Source organism: Dendropsophus ebraccatus, chromosome 11 (genome assembly GCF_027789765.1).
Source record: "Dendropsophus ebraccatus isolate aDenEbr1 chromosome 11, aDenEbr1.pat, whole genome shotgun sequence".
NCBI lineage: Eukaryota > Metazoa > Chordata > Amphibia > Anura > Hylidae > Dendropsophus > Dendropsophus ebraccatus.
In genome coordinates, this window is record NC_091464.1 from 59807799 (window position 1) to 59821414 (window position 13616).

The 13616-nt window shown below is 40.7% G+C and overlaps 1 protein-coding gene across 1 annotated transcript in view; it reads right to left on the reverse strand.

The window, feature by feature from the left end:
• B3GALT5 (beta-1,3-galactosyltransferase 5) overlaps positions 1–6751 on the reverse strand; it is a 29135-nt gene extending 22384 nt beyond the window's left edge. The window contains exon 1 of the mRNA XM_069945386.1: positions 6702–6751. The gene's annotated coding sequence lies outside the window, so the exon portion shown is untranslated. The remainder of the gene's footprint in view (positions 1–6701) is intronic.
• Between the last annotated feature and the right edge of the window lie 6865 nt (positions 6752–13616).

The window sequence follows — 13616 nt, forward strand, 5'->3', positions numbered from 1 at the left end:
CTTCAGAAATAAAAGTACACAAGAGAAATGGGAGATATTTAAGAGCATCCTGGGTAAATCGTGTGAACGACACATACCATATGGGAATAAACGTAGTAGAAATAAGAGAAATCCAATGTGGTTAACTACAGCTGTAAGGGGTGCAATAAATGATAAGAAACAAGCATTCAGACAACTAAAACAAGAAGGTAGTGGGGAAGCATTGAGCAACTATAGACAGAAGAATAGAATGTGTAAAACGCAAATAAAAGAAGCAAAAATAGCAACAGAAAGAAGGATAGCCACAGAAAGTAAAACAAATCCCAACATGTTCTTCACCTATATAAATAACAAAAGACTTAAAACCGAAAATGTTGGTCCCCTCAAAAATAATCTGGGTGTAATGGTGGAGGGGGAAGAGGAAAAGGCCAATCTACTAAATACATTCTTCTCTACTGTATTCACAGAGGAGAATCCCATAACAGACGATATGACTAGGGATAATGTTAATCCTCCCATAAATCTCACCTGCCTAACACAACAAGAAGTGGGGAAACGCCTTAAAAACATTAAAATCCATAAGTCACCGGGCCCAGAAGGTATCCATCCTAGAGTTTTGCAAAAATTAAATACTGTGTTAGACACACCGTTATTCCTAATATTTAAAGATTCTATTACGACAGGGATTGTTCCACAGGACTGGCGCATAGCTAATGTAGTACCAATATTCAAGAAGGGGTCAAGGAGTGATCCTGGAAACTACAGGCCTGTAAGTCTAACATCTATAGTAGGTAAAGTATTTGAGGGGATTGTAAGAGATGCTATACTGGAGTATCTTAATGAAAATAATCTTATGACGCAGCACCAGCATGGATTTATGAGGGATCGGTCCTGTCAGACTAATCTGATCGGCTTCTATGAAGAGGTAAGTTATAGACTGGACCTGGGGGAGGCTGTGGATGTTGTGTATCTGGACTTTTCAAAGGCATTTGATACTGTGCCGCATGAAAGGTTGGTCTACAAAATGAGGATACTGGGACTCGGGGAAAACGTATGCAAATGGGTAAGTAACTGGTTGTGTGATAGAAGACAGAGGGTGGTCATTGATGGAACATATTCAGATGGGGTTTTAGTTACTAGTGGGGTACCACAGGGGTCAGTGTTGGGTCCACTCCTTTTTAATATTTTTATTAATGATTTTGTAGAGGGGCTACAGAGTAGAATCTCCATTTTTGCAGATGATACTAAACTGGGTAAAGTAATCAGTACAGAGGAGGATAATATCATATTACAGAGGGATTTGGAGAAGCTAGAGGCTTGGGCGGAGAAATGGCAAATGAAGTTTAATGTGGATAAATGTAAGGTTATGCATTTGGGCCATAGAAATAATAAGTACAGTTATGTGCTAAATAATAAAACACTGGGTAAAACTACTTCCGAAAAGGACCTGGGGGTATTGGTGGACAGTAAACTCAACTTTAGTGATCAGTGCCAGGCAGCAGCTGCCAAGGCTAATAAAATAATGGGGTGCATCAAAAGAGGTATAGATGCTAAAGATGAGAACATAGTTTTGCCTCTTTATAAATCACTGGTCAGACCACACATGGAATACTATGTACAGTTTTGGGCACCGGTATATAAGAAGGACACAGCTGAACTAGAGCGGGTGCAGAGGAGGGCAACAAAGGTCATTAAGGGAATGGGTGGGTTACAGTACCAGGACAGGTTATCACGCTTGGGGTTATTTACGCTAGAAAAAAGACGTCTTAGGGGCGATCTGATCACAATGTACAAATATATGAATGGACAGTACAGAGATTTTTGTAGTGGTCTTTTTACTCCTAGGTCTGTAACCATGACAAGGGGGCATCCTCTACGTCTAGAGGAAAGAAGATTTCATCATCAGCATCGACGCGGGTTCTTTACTGTACGAGCCCATACCAGCTTCTCAATTCCAGTCCTCATGGCCACTAACAGGTCTTGATTTGAGGATAGCCTTCATATTTTACAGGTGATATAATTATAGTCAATGCATCAGGTATTATCTCAGGTGTTCTTCGTATGGCATATCCTCAAAACATGACCTGTTGGTGAGGCCTGAGGGCTGGAATTGAGAAGCACTTAAGTATACCATAAAATATCAGATATAATTTCATTAAACAACATTGCAGTTTTGCAATCACAGCCATTATTTAATGAAAATGATTAGATTGAAGTCTATACACTCTATATACACTCCTGCCGGGATTCCAAGCGGCTTCACAAAAAACTGACATGTCATTGACTGACAGAGGCAATGCACAAGACTGACAGAGCAGACAATGTAAAGTCTGGCTCTGGCCGTACTTTACATTGTCAGTTATGGTGCTTTCGAATGCGGGCACACTGGAACATGCCCGCATTCCAAATCAAAAGAAATGAGGTTCATCTTGCCGGTACTGTAGTACCGGCCAGGATGAACTTCACTGACACCAACCGTTCTGTGACAGGGCCGTACTGATCCTGAGTTACATCTGTATTATACTCCAGAGCTGCACTCACTAGTCTGCTGGTGGGGTCACCATGTACATACATTACATTACTGATCCTGTACTGATCCTGAGTTACATCTGTATTATACTGCAGAGCTGCACTCACTTTTCTACCAGTCCCAGAGCAATATACAGCAGTATCATAGGGCACATATATCCTTAGTTTCCATGCAAATACAGGGAAACACATTTTAAAAAATAGAAGTCAGTGGCCATTTGGCCATTAAAACCCTATTACAGAGGTATATGGCTTTGGTTGTATACAAAGAATGAGATGTGAACAGACCCTTATCCTCAGATATGTAGCCTGCAGGTGTTGGTTCCATGGTAAAGTCCCTGGAGCTCAGTGTAATCCTCTTCCCTCCTCCCTATTGGAATGTAGTTGTTCACCTCTTTGTAATGTATTATATTTATTCTTCATTATGTTCTTCATGCTGTTTAATCCCATGGTAACCCCACATTTACCTTCCCATTCATTGCATATTCCTTTCCTTTTCAGTAGCAGCTTGGATCAGATTTAGCGCCTGGCACAGCTCTATCAGCCGAAAGCCAAGAAACGGCCTTTAAGAAATCACTAAACCCAGACTAAAAAAGTGAAATCAAAGGCATATCCCGTCCGGGCCCCCCTTTTTTCACAAAACTCAGGGAGGGGGTGGATGAAAATAATATGGCATTGTGAATAAAGTGGTCCTGGCCAGAGTACCCCTTTAAGTTTTTGTTTTTTTTTTAAATATAACAAACTAAAAAATTTAACCCTCCCCCTCATTTGTCACATAAAATAATAAACAATGAAAACATTTGTACACAACTGATATTACTGTGTTTGTTGCGTGTTGTGGTTGTGTAAACAATGTATTGCTATGCTAATTTTTTTTATTTACAAACTAAAACGATTTGAATTTTTTCTGTAAAATTTTTACTTTTTCAATTTTTTTTTTAGATCCTATTTTTTAAAACTATATATCTTGCACATTTTGTCTTTGTGGGATATTGTGTGTGTGTACCAGTACATAATGTGAACAGAGGTCCTTTGTCAAAGTGGCGCACATACTTGATCACCATTTCATTCACATACTATAATGATGCCAAAGATAACCAGGCGGCTAAGTTTGGTAGTGTGAGAATGGGGCAGCAGTGTGGATTGTTGACTGCCACTTTACTTACTCAGGGGAACAAGGGCCCCCTATTTTTGGGGGGTTCCAGTGATTGGTTCCCCCCCAGATTACCTCTTTAAGGTCTTGTACTATGTTCATGAAAAGCACCTTAAATGGAAATGGGTTCACACCATCTTAGTAAATATTGTCTGCAATTAAAGGGGTTATCCAGTGTCAGAAAAACATGTCCGCTTTCTTCCAGATACAGCACAACTCTTGTCTCCAGCTCAGGTGGGATGTGCAATTAAGCTCCATTGACTTCAATTGAGTTGCAAAACCTACACCCAAACTGGAGTCAAGAGTGTAGCTGTCTTTGGAAGAAAGTGGCCATGTTTTTCTAACACTAGATAACCCCTTTAACTCCAAACCTCAATACATACATGGTCAATTATTGAAGAATCCACCTTCCCTTATCGGTATTTCCATGGCTATAGTCTACAGTATGTCTATAATTAATATTCTCTCAAGAGTGTTTGTAAAGTTCATATCAGGTCTTAGGAATAGTCTCTATGGATGGTGGAGCTGTATATCAAGAAATGTGACCAAGAAAAGTGCCATAAGGGAAGCAACAAGTTGCTAAGCCGAGAAGAAATTTTATTAAAAATGGGTTTGATTTCTGCACCCCTTCACTGTTCAGCTGATTAAAGGGATTGTGTTGCCCTGACAAGCTGCATGTCCCCTTTACTGTTTACCAAGCATAGTGCCGTACATAGTGCTATAGTGTTATACTGCTACCACATAGTGCACTATACATTCAGATAACAATTTCCCTCCATTCCCTTGATCAGTGGATGTCTCAGTGTCCTCACCAATCAGCTGTTATTCCCTAATCTGTGGATAGGGGGGTAACTTTTAGGGGGAGAATTATCAAACATGGTGTGAAGTGAAACTGGCTCAGTAGTCGCCTGCAAATAGGATACAATTTTTTTTCACCATAGTTAGGGCAGGCTACTAGAAAGGGAGAAAGCTGTTCTATATAGGGCAGTGCTGTCTGGCCATATGGATTATCACTGTATTGTTTGAGTGGCCATTTCACTTTATTGCTGTCTGATATTGATTAAATTTGCTGCCACAAAAAAGATGTGCTCAGCCGAGGATTGGGTGTTTTCCGCCTCCTTGGCTGATCACTTACAATTTTACACGGGCCGATCATTGGTCGAAGGAGCTTTTCTAGCTACACTCCTTGCCAGAGGCATAACTAGAAATGGCTGGGCCCCATAGCAAATTTTGATTGGGCCCCCCCCTTCCCGACTGACCACTAAGCCTTCAAGTCTAGTCATAACTGCAAGTGGTGGTCAGGAGTGCTTGCAGTTAAAGGGACATTTGGAGAAGCCATAGGGCTTGTTTGACCAGCTGGTGCTGCCAATGATGACAGTTCAGGGGGCCCATTGTATTGATAAGGGGGCAATGGGGCCCCCTTATGCAGCGGGCCCCATAGCAGCTGCTATGGCTGCTACAGGGGTAGTTACACCTCTGCTCCTTGCTGATAATCAGCCTGTGTAAAAGGCCCCCTTAAAGCAACTTTGCACTGACCCCAGAAATCTAACCACATCCATATGGCTCTTTTGGTAAGTTGACTATAATGATTATGAAGTTATGTGACCTATCCCTGTAAATTTTAATTTTTCCCATTTTTTTTCTCCTTTCCTTCTAAGAGCCATATTTATTTTTCCATTTTTTTGTTATGTATTTGAATTTGAAACAGCAACTTAGAAGCAGGAAAAAAATTGTTACGTGAAATAGGAAAAAAAGGCTGGGGGGTTCTGTTTTTGGATGGTTGACTGTACGGTAATATTGACATGGTATCTGCATTCCTCAGATTGGAGATATTACTACCATACCCAATTTGTTTACTGTCCAGCATGTTTTACTACTTAAAAAAAAAAAAACTCTTTCTAAAAAATATTATAATATGCCATATTCTGACCCTTTTATAACTTTTTTTTCCCAGTCTACGGAACTGTATCAGGGTTAATTTTTGCACCATAACCTGTATATATTTTAATACTTTAAACATTTCCACATATTTTTGGGGATATGCAAATGAGGGACACCCAAATGTAAACAAAGACCCTCTAGAGTGTGACAAACAACTGTACCAAACAACTCATTTGTTACATACAAATAAAGTTTTACTTCTGAGCTGAAGTTTTAGCAAACTAGGATTCATAGACATGTCAGAGATAGAAGTGTTTGCATGTGTGTGTGTGTGTGTGTGTGTGTGTGTGTGTGTGTGTATATATATATATATATATATATATATATATATATATATATAATGAAAAAGTAAATAAGCGGCAATCCTACTTACTGAAATACAACATATTAACATACATCATCTAGAGATGTAACTGCATAATGATGGACTATGAAAACTATAATAAAAATATAAAATAAGAATCATAGAAAAAGTAGAATAAGAGTAATGAGTATACAAAATAATACAAGTAAAATGTAAATATTGTAAAACTTTAAAAATATAATAAAAGTATAATCAGGCAACAAAAAGTAGAACTATAATATTTATTTATAAATACATGAATAGATATTCAAAAAAATAATAATAATTAATTATGCAAAAATATATAATATATTAAAAATAATAAAAGGAATAATAGAAACTATAAAAAATATTAAATAACAATTATTATTATTATCATCATCATTATTATTATTATCATCATTATTATCATTATTATTATTATTTAAACATTTTAAATTTTTTTATTATTATTATATTTAGTGATAAAATAGTTGAAAAATGTTTGAATAATAATACTATAATATTGTGTAAAAATTTTTTGGGGACAACCCAGATGTGCCCCACTTTCCGATGATAGTTGTCGTTATTCCCACTTTGTATTTATTACGGATTGTTATGCTATTTATAGTGTTTTTCCCATTATGTGCATATAATAGGAGCACCTTCTATACTGTATGCTCACACTGCACATCCCAGCCTTTTCCCCCAGGTCCATTGTATTGTAGTGTTATCATATATAACATCCTGGATAGGAATAGGTGGAATGGCTCCTACCTTGTAGATCCTGCGACCCTCCTGCTCCATCATGGAGGACAGACGTCACCTTAGTGTTTGCAATCAATGACAATAAGGACTAGAAACAAACAGGGATAAATGCCGCAGGGCGTCCTTCCCCTAGAGGTAAAGGGAGTTAAGGGACTGTGTATAAAGTGACACCACACAATGAAGCTGTGCCAGGGGGAGGGAGAACTTCTCACGCTTGGCTTGTGAGCCACAGAAGATAAAATTATTGGCATCATTCATATTGTGCATTGTGTTCACCTAATTTTAGTAATTCTTGAGAAGTTCTTAATAGTATGAGTTGCTGGTGACACCTATATATATATGTCCTACAGGGGTTGTCACCCAGCTCACTCATCAAGGGATCAAGAACTCAAGAAGAAGCAGATGAAAAGATCTGCATCCCAGGACTCTAGGAGAGCTGGGTGACAATTCCTGTAGGATATGTTTAGGTGCCACCCAGCTCCCCTAGGGTCCTGGGATGCAAATCTGCTTTTCTACTCCTCGAGTTCTGGATTCCATTTAGGATGTTTAACTGGAGCAAAAATCTATGTTGGCTTTTGAGATTTTTAGGTTAGCACACACATTAGACCAAAGTATGGGCATGTTCCAACTTTTATTCCAACAGAAGATGGTGGAGAAATGAAGGATCGAGCTGTTAGATTTCAACATCCAGGATCTTTTGAACTCAGAAGAGATAAGCCGCTGCAACAGCCTGGAAGGGTCTTACTTCCCTCTCCCTTTTCATGGCACATGCATGCTCAACCAAGCCAAGCGTGCACGTGTATGGAAAAGATCAGAAGAAATAACTGTCAGCTGAAAAACCACAGCGCCATGCATTGTTTTATATATAGAATAGAAAATGTACCCGGCGCTGCCCGGGTATAAAGTGTCAGTGTGTTAATTAGATTTGTTCTAAGGTGCCCAGGAGGCCAAGCTAAAGGTATTGTTTCATCTGAGTTAATCAGTGGAATTAGTGTATACCTGTAGTGCATAGTTGGAGGGGTTCTGTATACCCACAATGTATAGTTTTTAGGGGTCTCGCATATCTGTAGTGCATAGTTGGGGGGGCTGTATACCTATAGTGTATAGTTGAGGGAGGTCCTGTATACCTGCAGTGTACAGTTGGGGAAGGTCCTGTATACCTATACTGTATAGTTCGGGGGTCCTGTATACCTGTAGTATATAGTTGGTGCTGTATACCTGTAATGTATAGTTGGTGGAGGTCTTGTATACCTGTAGTTTATAGTTTGAGGGTCCTGGATACCTGTAGTGTATAATTGGTGGAGGTCTTGTATACCTGTAGTATATAGTTTGGGGGTCCTGTATACCTGTAGTATATAGTTTGGGGGTCCTGTATACCTGTAGTAAATAGTTTGAGGGTCCTGTATAACTATAGTATAGAGTTGGTGGAGGTCCTGTATACCTGTAGTGTATAGTTTGGAGTCCGATATACCTGTAGTATATAGCTGATGGAGTTCCTGTATACCTATAGTATATTTGGGGTCCTGTATACTTGTAGTATAGAGTTGGTGAAGGTGCTGTATACCTGTATTATAGAGTTGGTGTAGGTCCTGTATACCTGTAGTGTATAGTTTGGGGTCCTGTATACCTGTAGTGTATAGTTGGTGGAGGTCCTGTATACCTGAAGTATATAGTTGGTGGAGGTCCTGTATACCTGTAGTATATAGTTTTGGGGTCCTGTATACCTGTAGTGTAAAGTTTGGGGTCCTGTATACCTGTAGTATATAGTTTTGTGGAGGTCCCGTGCACTTGTAGTGTATAGTTTTGGGGTCCTGTGTACCTGTAATGTCCTGTATACCTGCAGGGTTGTATTTACCCGTATGGCAGTGTTATTCAGTCACAGAGTGTCGGTATTGGTCATGTCTGGTATGGGGGTGTTATCCAGTCACAGTATGGCGGTATTGGTCAGGTCTGGTGTGGCGGTGTTATCCAGTCACGGTATGGTGGTATTGGTCAGGTCTAGTATAGCAGTGTTATCCAGTCACAGTATGGCAGTATCGGTCAGGTCTGATATGATGGTGTTATCCAGTCACAGTATGGTGGTATTGGTCAGGACTGGTGTGGCGGTGTTACCCAGTCACAGTTTGCCGGTATTGGTCAGGTCTGGTATGGCAGTGTTATCCAGTCACAGTATGGCGGTATTGGTCAGGTCTGGTATGACAGTGTTATCCAGCACAGTATGGCGGTATTGGTCAGGTCTGGTATGGCAGTGTTATCCAGTCACAGTATGGCGGTATTGGTCAGGTCTTATATGACAGTGTTATCCAGTCACAGTATGGCGGTATTGGTCAGGTCTGGTATGTCAGTGTTATCCAGTCACAGTATGGCGGTATTGGTCAGGTCTGGTGTGGCAGTGTTATCCAGTCACAGTATGGCGGTATTGGTCAGGTCTGGTGTGGCAGTGTTATCCAGTCACAGTATGGCGGTATTGGTCAGGTCTGGTGTGGCAGTGTTATCCAGTCATAGTATGGTGGTATTGGTCAGGTCTGGTGTGGCGGTGTTATCCAGTCACAGTATGGCGGTATTGGTCAGGTCTGGCAGTGTTATCCAGTCACAGTATGGCGGTATTGGTCAGGTCTGGTATGACAGTGTTATCCAGCACAGTATGGCGGTATTGGTCAGGTCTGGTGTAGCAGTGTTACCCAGTCACAGTTTGGTATATCTGTTGTGCCCTGTATATACATGTACTGTATGGATGGAGTAGGGGGTCCTGTATATACATGTACTGTATAGATGGAGTAGGGGGTCCTGTATATACATGTTCTGTATAGATGGAGTAGGGGGCCCTGTATATACATGTACTGTATAGATGGAGTAGGGGGTCCTGTATATACATGTACTGTATAGATGGAGTAGGGGGTCCTGTATATACATGTCCTGTATAGTTGGAGTAGGGGGTCCTGTATATACATGTCCTGTATAGTTGGAGTAGGGGGTCCTGTATATACATGTCCTGTATAGTTGGAGTAGGGGGTCCTGTATATACATGTACTGTATAGATGGAGTAGGAGGTCCTGTATATACATGTACTGTATAGATGGAGTAGGGGGTCCTGTATACATGTACTGTATAGATTGAGTAGGGGGTCCTGTATATATATGTACTGTATAGATGGAGTAGGGGGCCCTGTATATACATGTACTGTATAGATGGAGTAGGGGGTCCTGTATATACATGTACTGTATAGATGGAGTAGGGGGTCCTGTATATACATGTACTGTATAGATGGAGTAGGGGGTCCTGTATATACATGTACTGTATAGATGGAGTAGGGCGTCTACCAGTTATTACTGTGGATGTTGTGAGGCAGCTTCCCTAGCAACCATTGCTCCCTGTGAAAATGAAAGCAGTAATCCTATTGGTTGCTAAGGCTCCAACTGCCGTGTTTGCTGCAGCTAATTATATCACCTGTGTGTGCAGTGAGGAGATTTTCCCATTCATCTCTATGAGGCGCCTCTCTTTCCCCTCCCCCTCCCCTCCTGTACATCTGGCGAGGACGGGACCTTCGCAATAACCTTCCCGGGCACCCAATGTATCTGTGTGCCAAATTTGGGGTCAAACGGTTCAGGCGTTTGGAAGTCTATAGAGGACAGACAGACAGACAGAAGGACAGACAGGAGGACAGACAGACTTTGATTTTTATGATATAGATAGATAGATAGATAGATAGATAGATAGATAGATAGATAGATAGATAGATAGATAAACGTCCAGTATGAAGTGCACTCTGTTCAGACCGGTGCAAGGGTGCCAGCAGCTGGAGACCGAATCCACGTCTCCCCGTAAATAATCAAAGAATTCCGCAGCACAACCATGTGGTGAAAAAATCCAAAATTGTGTTTATTCCATATCAGTAGAAAATTCCATGCAACGTTTCTGTCTCTTCTCGAGACCTTTCTCAAGCATAAACATAGTGAGTAACACATCCATTTTATACACACGTGAAGTCAGCTGCAGTTGATTGTCAATCAATGTGACGTCATAGTAAAAGTGAAATCGTTCACAATATAGGGTCCAAAAGGACAAAGTGTACATTGGTATACAATTACTTGTGCATTTATATATACATATCACACAAAATCATAGTGAAAAGTGCTACATTTAAAATAATATGTAGTTTGCTGGGCGGAGTCAGCCACCACTCTCCACTGCTATTGGTTCTTCATTCACATCTCAGGACGTCATCTCCCTGGTGTAAAACAACCTCTCAATGCAGGTGTGTGCAGACTCTCACTCTGCCCGTCCCTGTGGGTGGATACATGGGAGGACCTGTGGGGGCTCGCTTCTGTAGCTCCAATCTCAGTAGGTAAATATGTTATTATACGATCATACTAAAACTCAGTAGAACATCTGTGATCTTCAAGGAGCAGGGGCCATAATAAGTACAACTTGCAAATCCAAACGGACTGTCACTATTCGGAACTCCATCCATCAAACTTCGGGTTATCCGGCCTGACGCTCTTAGCTACGTGTTCACACACAGCGCTAGAGCGAAAGTGTACCTGGGTATCTCAACCACCCTCCAAACAGAGTGGGAGATTCCCATACCTGCCCAAACCCAATAATAAGTTGTGAAAAAGTCCTATTGTACTATATCAGTGTACTAACCCCATAGTTGGAATTAACCCCATCCTGATGTTACTGGTTAGCAGTGGGTTGTGGTGGATTCCTCGCGCTCAGTCTTGATAATTCTAAAAAAATTAAGAGAGAAAGAATGTGATTACTCAAAATTATCAAGGTACAAGACCATCATGTTGGGGTACGCTCAGGACAAATCACCCCCCAAAAAAATTCACTTATACATATACGTATTAATTTTAAACTCCACATTAAGACCCTTTGGTTGTAGGGTATCCAACCGAAAGATCCATAGTAATTCCCTTTTCTTCAGTGCTGTCACACGATCACCTCCCCTAGATAATGGGGGAATATGATCTATGATCATAAATCTTAAATCCCTCTCACTGTGTTTCAATTCGGTAAAATGTTTCGAGACAGGGAGATCTTCTCTCCTCTGTCTGATGGAATATCGGTGCTGATTAAGTCGAGTGCGCATCTCGCAAGTGGTCTCACCCACATATAGTAGCTGGCATGGGCACCAGAGTACGTAGATTATCCATTTGGACGTGCAGGTAAGATAAAACTTAATATCATATTTTTTATTTGTATGTGGATGTACAAATTCATTCCCTTTGTGCATATAGGTGCAGGTAATGCACTGTCTGCATGGAAATGACCCCTTATTTTTAACCACAGCAGAAGAATCGGAAGTTTTTTTAGGACAGCGTTCAGACGGCCAACTAGAAGGGGAGGACGCAGACGACACAGGAGCCACAAAAAAGACAAGGACATACAAGAACAACAAGGCAGCAACACCGAGAACAATCAGCTTGAGGAGGGAGACTCCAAAAGCGTGGTAAATATCTCCTCTACTATACTAAATACTGCCCAAATGTCTGTCTTGAAGAAAGGTTTAAGTTTTTGTCCTAGTGCACCTGTAGATTGGTTCCAGTTAGAACTAGACTTATCACAGTTTTTCAGAAGAATTAATTTAAAGGTGTGGTTCTCTGCTAAACCTGATGTCACTGAGAAAATTGGTGAAACTAGTAAAAGTGTATTTTCTGCTAAGGAATTAAACCTGTACAATGCTAGTGATTTTCAACCTCCTATTATGTCTGCGGCGATAGAAACGTATATTTCTTTGGTTAAGAAAGATATTGCAACATTGAGAGAAACATATGACAAACATAACATTTTGGTTCCAAACATGTCTACTAGTGATAAAATGGCTTTGGATTCCCTTGTCCATGACCACGATCTGGTTGTTAAACCCGCTGATAAAGGGGGTGCGATCGTGGTCATGGACAGGGTCAAATATGTGAAAGAGGCATATAGACAATTGGGGGATAGGGAAGTGTATGAAATTTTACCTAGAGATCCCAAACAAGCAATAGAGGAACAACTTACCAGGATTTTGTCCAAGGGGGTTGATGAGGGGTTGATAGATGAAGGATTGTCTGAGTTTTTGAAAGTAAAACATGCAGTAACACCAATTATTTATTTTTTACCAAAAATTCACAAGTGCCTTCAGAACCCACCGGGGAGACCAATAGTCTCCAGCAGGGATTCTGTTATGCAGCACACATCGATATTCTTAGACAAAGTACTCAGACCCCTGGCTACCAATACAAAATCGTACATAAAAGACACAGGTGATTTTTTGGAAAAAATCAAGGGACTCACCTTACCCCCACAATGTATCTTGGCCTCATTTGATATTGTTAGCTTATACACTTCGATCACACATGAACTTGGCATGACAGCGGTAAGACGCAATTTACACAAACTTAAAATACCGGATGCAGCACACAGTTTTATTTTGGAACTGTTAGAACTGACTTTGAGGAACAATTATTTCACATTTGAGGGCACACTGTACCTACAAAAGAGGGGCGTGGCAATGGGGGCTAATGTAGCCCCCACTTTTGCAAACATCTGTATAGCCACGATGGAGGAGGATGTCGTCTTTGAATCCCATCACTCCAGACATGTTCTGGGGTGGTGGAGATTCATTGATGACATCTTCCTCCTATGGACAGGGGGAGAGGATTCCCTTAAGGAGTTTCATATGTTTTTGAACAGCATTGACAGCAATATTCAGTTTACACTGACACAGTCTTACAAGGAGATCAATTTCTTGGATGTAAAACTTACACTAGAAGACAATCTACTGAGAACAAACCTATATAGAAAGGAGACAGATACCAATATGTGTCTCCATTTTTCTAGCTGTCACCCTAGGCCAATGGTCCGCAGCCTACCCTATAGCCAAATGATAAGGGCTAAAAGAATTACAGACTCACCTGATAGACTGGAGTCCGCACT